Source organism: Heterodontus francisci, unplaced genomic scaffold (assembly GCF_036365525.1).
Source record: "Heterodontus francisci isolate sHetFra1 unplaced genomic scaffold, sHetFra1.hap1 HAP1_SCAFFOLD_210, whole genome shotgun sequence".
In the NCBI taxonomy this organism is placed as follows: domain Eukaryota; kingdom Metazoa; phylum Chordata; class Chondrichthyes; order Heterodontiformes; family Heterodontidae; genus Heterodontus; species Heterodontus francisci.
In genome coordinates this window covers 3157199-3166050 of record NW_027141403.1, presented here as the reverse complement: position 1 = coordinate 3166050, position 8852 = coordinate 3157199, and the positions used below count along the sequence as shown (strand labels likewise).

At 45.2% G+C, this 8852-nt stretch overlaps 1 non-coding gene across 1 annotated transcript; it reads right to left on the bottom strand.

Moving 5' to 3' along the window:
- Positions 1–8053: 8053 nt before the first annotated feature.
- On the bottom strand, positions 8054–8135 carry trnal-uaa (transfer RNA leucine (anticodon UAA)). Its single transcript has one exon. It is a non-coding gene; the product is annotated as a tRNA-Leu (tRNA).
- Positions 8136–8852: the final 717 nt, after the last annotated feature.

Sequence of the window (8852 nt, the reverse complement as noted above, 5' to 3'; positions counted from 1 at the left end):
CTCCCACAAGCCAAAAGACTTGCAGGTTAATAGGTAAATTGGCCATTATAAATTGTCACTAGTATAGGTAGGTGGTAGGGAAATATAGGGACAGGTGGGGATGTTTGGTAGGAATATGGGATTCGTGTAGGATTAGTATAAATGGGTGGTTGATGGTCGGCACAGACTCGGTGGGCCGAAGGGCCTGTTTCAGTGCTGTATCTCTAATCTAATTGTATTAAATATCAATGCTAGAAATTGTTCAACATACTTTCGGAACACTAACTTATCTGTCTTTTTTTTGTTTTGTTTTTGCTTTGTAGGCTATTCGAGGTGCTGGTGGTGTGCATGCTGATCAACCACCAGAAGTCCTCAATCAGAAATGGGCGTCACAGTGATGCAGTGGTTAGCACCGCAGCCTCACAGCTCCCGCGACCCGGGTTCAATTCTGGGTACTGCCTGTGCGGAGTTTGCAATTTTCCTCTGTGTCTACATGGGCTTTCACCTCCAAAAGACTTGCAAGTTGATAGATAAATTGGACATTATAAATTGCCCCTAGTGTAGGCCTTTATAGCCACTCCAGGCGCTGCTTCACAAACCACTGACCACCTCCATGCGCGTATCCATTGTCTCTCGAGATAAGGAGGCCCAAAAGAAGTGTAGGTAAGTAGTAGGAAAATAGTGGGGGTGTGGTAGAGAATATGGGATTAATGTACAGTTAGTATAAATGGGTGGTTGTTGGTTGGCACAGACTCGGTGCGCAGAATGGCCTTTTTCAGTGCTGTACCTCCAAACAAAAATGAAAAACAGTACTGCATATCTGCACTTGCATTAAAGGCTTACTTGGGTCTGTGAAGTTTTCTCCCGTGCCCGACTGGACCATGATAATTAATCACTCAGGACTTCCTCATTGTCTCGCCATCTCAGCTGTTCACTGAATAACCTTGAAGCAAGTAATTCAACCTGTAAACCAGGAATCTAGGTAATGTATATTGTCTGAGCCTTCGGGCAATTCTGTTCATTTTAAGCAATACAGTCTGGCAAACCCGTGTGGCCACAACTCCATGGGTATCTGTTTAAATCGTGACCAAAGAATCGGTGACACTGAGGCTCTAATCTTCATCCTTTTGAACAACCTTGCAAGTCCAATTACAGTTTTTGTTGCTTATCTGCACAAACTTAAAAAGTGAAACTCGGCAGGTCGGTAAAGTGAACATTCCGGTGGTTGGGTCGTGCTCGCATTAGGGCGGGTCTGTTTGAGCTACGGTCACGTCAGGCGCAGGGAGAAATTGAGGGACTCATGTCGGGTGGGGCTCGGTTTCGAAGGGGTTCTGTCAGGTTGTTATTTTTTGACCTGAGAAGGCAGTATTGAATGTTTGCAAGGTCCCTCATAAAGCAAAAGACAAATATAATTAAATAGCATCCTGCTTGAGCCAGAAGTGCCAAGTAGATCATCCATCTTGCCCAGTTCCGGAGGCCCCCAGCATCACATAGAAACATAGAAAATAGGAGCAGGAGTAGGCCATTTGGCCCTTCCGGCCTGTTCCACCATTCAAAAAAGATCATGGCTGATCATTTTTAATTCAGTACCCTGTTCCCGCTTTCTCCGCATATCCCTTGATCCCTTTGGCATTAAGAAATATATCTATCTCCTTCTTGAATATATGTACTGATTTTGCCTCCACTGCCTTCTGCGGTAGAGAATTCCACAGGTCCCCCACCCTCTGAGTGAAGAGGTTTCTCCTTATCTCGGCTCTAAATGGCATACCCTGTATCCTGAGACTGTGACACCTGGTTCTAGACTTCCCAGCCATCGTTAACATCCTCCCTGCATCTAGCCAGTCCAGCCCTGTTAGAATTTTATAGGTTTCCACGAGATCCCCTCTCATTCTTCTAAACTCTCGTGAATATAGGCTTAGTTGACCCAATCTCTCCTCATACGCCAAACCTGCTATCCCAGGAATCAGCCTCATAAATCTTCTTTGCACTCCGTCCTTGGCAAGAACATTCTTCCTCAGAAAAGGAGACCAAAACGGCACACAATACTCCAGATGTAGTCTCACCAAGGCCCTGTATAACTATATTAACACATCCGTGCTCCTGCACTCAAATCGTCTTGCAATGAAGGCCAACATAACAATCGCCTTCCTACCTGCTTGCTGCAACTGAATGCTTGCTTACAATGACTGGTGTACCAGGACACCCAGGTCTCGTTGCACTTTCCCCTTTCCCAATCTATCACCATTCAGGCAATAATCTGCCTTTCTGTTTCTACAACCAAAGTGCAGAACCTCACATTTATCCACATTATACTGCAGCTGCTATGCATTTGTCCACTCATCCAACTTGTTCAAATCACATTGGAGCCTCTTTGCATCCTGCTTACAGCTCACATTCCGCGCATCACCGCCCACACCACAACACACACCCTCCACCTAGCTTTGTGTCGTCTGCAAACTTGGAAATGTTACATTTAGTTTCCTCACCTCAGACATTAATATATATTGTGAATAGTTAGGGCCAAAGCACTGATTCCTGCTAGCCCACTAATCGCTGCCTGCCACCCAGAAAAAGACTCATTTATTCCTACTCTCTGTTACCTGTCTGTCAATCAATTCTCAATCCATGCCAGTATATTACCCCCAATCCCATGTGCTTTAAGTTTGCACACTTACCTCTGATGTGGAACCTTATCAAAAGCCTTCCGAAAATCCAAATACACCATATCCACTGATTCACCAGTATCTATTCTGCTAGTTACATCCTCAAAAAAATACCAGTAGATATGTTAAGCATAATTTCCTTTTCATAAACCCATGCTGACATTGTCCAATTTTTGATTTCCAGGTGTCCTGCTATCACATCCTTTATAATAGCCTATAGCATTTTCCCCACTACTGATGTAAGGCTAACTGGTCTGAAATTTCCTCTTTTCTTTTCGCTCCCTCCTCTTTTCAAGAGTGGGGTTACATTTACCACATTCCAATCTGAAGGGAATGCTCCAGTGTCTACAGAATTTAGGAAGATGACTACTAATGCATCCAATCTTTCCATGGCCACTTCCTTTAGTAATCTGAGATGTAGATTATCAGGCCCTGGGGATTTGTCGACCTTTATCCCCATTAATTTTCCGAGGTTTTTTTTTTACTAATATTGATTTACTTCAGTTCCTCCCGCTCATTAAATCTTTCGTTCCCTGATATTTCTGGGAGGTTATTTGTGTCCTCTTTTGTGAAGACATAACCAAAGTATGCGCTTAATTGTTCTGCAATTTCTTTCTTCCGCATTATAATTTCCCCCGTTTCTGACTGTAAGGAACGTACATTTGTCTTCACTAATCTTTTTCTCATCACATATTTGTATTAGCTTTTACAGTCAGTTTTTATGTTCCCTGCAGTTTCACTGTCATATGCTGTCTTCCCCCGCTTAATAAACATCTTTGTCCTCCTTTGCTTTTTCTGGCAATTTTTTATGCCTCCACATCCAATCACAGTTGTCAGTCTTTAGCAAATCAGATTCATGCCACGTGACATCATGAAACATCTGAGGGTATTGGATACTGCAAAGGCTATGGACCTGACAATATTCCAGCAATAGTACTGAAGACTTGTGCTGCACAACTTTAACGCCCCCAGATAAGCTGTTCCAGCACTGCTGCAATACAACAATGTGCAAATTGCCCAAGTATGCCTGCACACAAATCCAACCCGGCTAATTACTGCCCTATCAATCTACCCTGGATCATTAGCAAAGTGATGGAAGGAGACAGTGCTATGAAGTGGTACTTGCGCAGCAGTACCTTGCTCACTGAAGCTCAGTTTGGGTTCCGACAGGGCCAGGCAGCTTCTCACCTCATTACAGCCTTGGTTCAATCATGGGCAAAACAGCTGAGCTTAAAAGGTGAGGTAACAGTGACTGCCCTTGACATCAAGGCAGCATTTGACTGAGTATGGCATCAAGGAGCCCTACCAAAACTGAAGTCAATGGGAATAATGGATAAAACTCTCTGCTGGTTGGAGGCATACTTAGCAGCAAAGAAGATGGTTGTGGTTGTTGCAGATCAATCATATCAGCTCCAGGACATCACTCCAGGAGTTCCTCAGGGTAGCGTCCTAGGCCCAACCATCTTCAGCTGCTTCATCAATGATCTTCTTTCAAACATAAGGTCAGAAGTGGGGATGTTCGCTGATGATTGCACAATGTTCAGCACTAGTCGTGACTCCTCAGTTAATGAAGCAGCCCATGTTCAGATGCAGCAAGACTTGGATAGCATCCAGGCTTGAGCTGATAAGAGGAAAGTAATATTCATGCCACACAAGTGTCTGACAATGACCATCTCACACAAGAGAGAATGTAACCATCTACCCTTGGTGTACAATGGTACTACAATCACTGAATCCCCACTATCAGAAACCTGGGCATAACATTGACCAGAATCTAAACTGGACCAGCCACAAATTACTCCTGCAAGAGACGGTCAGAGGCGAGGAATCCTGTGGCTAGTATCTGACCTCCTGACTCCCCAAAACCTGTCCACCATCTACAAGGCACAAGTCAGGAGTGTGATAGAATACTAGCCACTTGCCTTGATGGGTGCAGCTCGAAGAAAATTCAAAAAAGCACGACAAAATGTCGGACAAAGTAGCTCGCATGATGGCACCCCATTCACCATCTTCAACATTCACTCACTCCCCCACCAAAGCACAGTGGCAGCAGTGTGTACCATCTACAAGATACACTGCAGCAACTCACCAAGGCTCCTTAGACAGCACCTTCCAAACCCGTGAGCTCTACCTCCTAGAAGGAAAGGGACGGCAGATGCATCGGAACAGCAGCATCTGCAAGTTCCCCTCCACGCCACAAACATTCCTGACTTGGAACGATATCACAATTTCTTCACTGTCACTGGGTCAAAATCCTGGAACTCCCTTCCTTTCAACACTGTGGGTGCCCCTACCCCACATGGGCTGCAGCAGTTCAAGAAGGCAGCTCACCAACATCTTCTCAATGGCAATTAGGGATAAACAATGAATGCTGGCCTAATCAACGATGCCCACATCCCATAAAGGAATTAAAAAATGCAACATCCTCTTGCACTTTAACATCCCTAAGTAATACAATAGCACAACAGACCACGGCATTGCAAAAGCATCCTGCAATACAACAGGCTCTTGCAATGCAACAGCTCCTTTGAGTCCAAGAGCTTCTTCCAGTGCAATTGCTCTTCCAGTGCAAAGGTTCCAAGCAGCGTATCGTCCCTTGTACTGAGCCACATGCAATGCAATGGCACCTTGCAATGCAAGATCCCTCGCAATGCAAATCCTTGTAAAATGCAACAGCCCCTTGCAGTGCAAGAGCCAGTTGCTGTCGAATAGTGCCTTGATTTGACAAGTCGAATTGCAATGCAATAGCTCAGAGCAATTCAATTGTCCTTTGAATAGAGCAGTCTGTGTCAATGCAAAAGCCTTTTGCCATGTATTAGCCACTTGCAGTGAAATAGCAATTTGGACTGAAATAACCTCTTGCAATGCAATTTCCCATGCATTTGTGCAGCTTCATGCAGTGCATTAGTCCTTTGGAGAACAATAGCCACATGCAATACAATACCACATTGCATTGCAATACTCCCTCAAAATTCAATAGCATCTTATGTTGGCAAGGCCTGTGAGGTAAGTAATTAGGAAAGCTAATACAATGTTATCATTTATTGCGAGGGGAATTGAATACTAAAGCAGGGAGGTTATGCTTCAGCAATACAGTGCATTGGTGAGGCCGCATCTGGAGTACTGTGTACTGTACGGGTTTCCTTATTTAAAATAGGATGTAAATGCGTTGCAGGAGCGACAGATAAGGTTTACCAGCCTATTCCCTGGAAAGGGCGAGCTGCCTTATAAGGAAAGATTGGACAGGCTAGGCTTGCATCCGCTGGAATTTCGAAGAGTAAGAGGCAACTTTGTTGAAACATATAAGATCCTGAGGGGTCTTGACAGGGTGGATGTGGAAAGGATGTTTCACTTTGTGAGATAATCTAGAAATAGGGGTCACTGCTTAAAGATCAGGGGTCACCCATTTAAGACAGAGATGAGGAGATTTTTTTTTATTTCAGTGGATCGTAAGTTTTTGGAATTCTCTTCCTCAAAAGGCGATGGAAGAAAAGCCTTTGAATATTTTTAAGGCAGAGGAAGATAGATTCTTGATAAGCAAGTGGGTGAAAGGTTACCGGGGGTAGGTGGAAATGTGGAGTAAGCAGTTTAGCAATGAACTTATTGAATGGCGAGCAGGCTCGATGGGCTCCTAACTATAATAAAAGCAAAATACTGCGGATGCTGGAAATCTGAAACAAAAACAAGAAATGCTGGAATCACTCAGCAGGTCTGGCAGCATCTGTGGAAAGAGAAGCAGAGTTAACGTTTCGGGTCAGTGGCCCTTCTTCGGAACTGAAAAATATTAGAAAAGTCACAGATTATAAACAAGTGAGGTGGGGGTGGGGCAAGAGATAACAAAGGAGAAGGTGCAGATTGGACCAGGCCACAGAGCTGACCAAAAGGTCACGGAGAAAAGGCAAACAATATGTTAATGGTGTGTTGAAAGACAAAGCATTAGTACAGATTAGGTGTGAATATACTGAATATTGAACAGCAGCAAGTGCAAACCTGAAGAAAAACAACCTGAAAAAACAGTGGGTAAGCAAACTGAACAAACTAAGATGAAATGAAATAAATGCAAAAAAAGATTGTAAAAAATGTAAAAAGGAATGTAAAAAAAAAGGAAGAAAAAATAACTAAAAATGAAAGTAAAATGGGGGGCTGTCATGCTCTGAAATTATTGAACTCAATGTTCAGTCCGGCAGGCTGTAGTGTGCCTAATCGGTAGATGCGATGCTGTTCCTCGAGCTTGCGTTGATGTTCACTGGAACACTGTAGCAATCCCAGGACAGAGATGTGAGCATGAGAGCAGGGGGGAGTGTTGAAATGGCAAGCAACCGGAAGCTCAGGGTCCTGCTTGCGGACTGAGCGGAGATGTTCTGCAAAGCAGTCACCCAGTCTGCGCTTGGTCTCCCCAATGTAGAGGAGACCACACTGTGAGCAGCGAATACAGTATACTACATTGAAAGAAGTACAAGTAAATCGCTGCTTCACCTGAAAGGAGTGTTTGGGGCCTGGGATAGTGAGGAGAGAGGAGGTAAATGGGCAGGTATTACACCTCCTGCGATTGCAGGGGAAGGTGTCCTGGGACGGGGACGAGGTGGTGGGGGTAATAGAGGAGTGGACCAGGGTGTCGCGAAGGGAACGATCCCTTCGGAATGCTGACAGGGCAAGGGAGGGGAAGATGCGACTGGTAGTGGCATCACGCTGGAGGTGGCGAAAATGGCGGAGGATGATCCTTTGGATATGGAGGCTGGTGGGATGAAAAGTGAGGACAAGGGGAACCCTGTCACGGTTCTGGGAGGGAGGGGAAGGGGTGAGGGTAGAGGTGCGGGGAATGGGTCGGACACGATTGAGGGCCCTGTCAACCACAGTGGGGGGAAATCCTCAGTTGAGGAAAAAGGAGGTCATATCAGAAGCACCGTCATGGAAGGTAGCATCTTCAGAGCAGATGCGTTGGAGACGGAGAAACTGGGAGAATGGAATGGTGTCCTTACAGGAGGTAGGGTGTGAAGAAGTGTAGTCGAGGTAGCTGTGGGAGTCAGTGGGCTTATAATGGATATTGGTAGACAACCTATCCCCAGAGATGGAGACAGAGAAGTCGAGGAAGGGAAGGGAAGTGTCAGAGATGGACCATGTAAAGGTGAGAGAAGGGTGGAAATTGGAAGCAATTCCTAACTCATGTGTTTGTAAGTCTGTATGCGAAGCAGAGAAACGATTCAGATCTGTGACGTTTCTTCAGAAGGTCAGGGACCTGAAATGTTAACGCTGAACCAATCTCTCTAGATGCTGCCTGACCTGCTGAGTATTTCCAGAACTTTCTGCTTTTATTACTCGTGAAAGAAGGATTCTTTTGACGAAACACTGTTTCGGAGGCTGAACTGCTGCATTTGTTCTTCACGAGCTTCTCAGCTCACCTCACAAAACAGTGGCAGCAGTGGGATTCGAACCCACGCCCCTAATGGGAGTGGAGTTTAAATCCAGCACCTTAGACCACTCGGCCATGCTACCACATAAGCACGCACTGTTTTAGATGGCTGAGGTTTTAAAGCAGTTGGACCGAGAATCTATTGCACGCATTGTTCTGAATTACACCCTCATCGTTACTGTATTACAGGATAGCTGTGTTTACATCATTCCAACACGTGAAAGAATCTTGCATCTGAGTCCCTGTATTCCGAAAACCATAATGGGGGCGGGGTGGTGGGCTGTACTTGGGTATTGGTTACATTTCTGTCTTACTCTGTTTGCTCAAAGCAGAAAAGTGCTCAGAATTGGATGTGTCACAGTTTTGCAGCCCCTCAGTCCGAGGCTCATCTGGAACTTGGCCTCAGAGCACAGTGTAACAGTGGAGTGGAGACACTGCGGCCTATTGTGCCTCCACAGGCAGATCGCCAAGCAACGCTGATGCCTTTGCACAAATCATTTCTGCTGATTAGCACTGCTGACCAGGAGCCAGGATCTGGGATCAGAGCTATTCTTTCAAATATGATTGTCTTGTCTACCACATTCGTTCCCCAGCCCTTTTGTTGTAGAGAAAGGGTTCGTCTACAACACAGACCGATAAAAATAACACAAAGTCTCGGACATAATGTAATGTTATAATGTGATCCGAAATGAGGATAGGAGGGGATATCCTCCGAACTGGAATACGCACAGGTAGGGTTTACAGGAACGTAGAGGACGGTGGAAACGAATATGGACGAGGTGGAAGGGAGGAATGTGGAA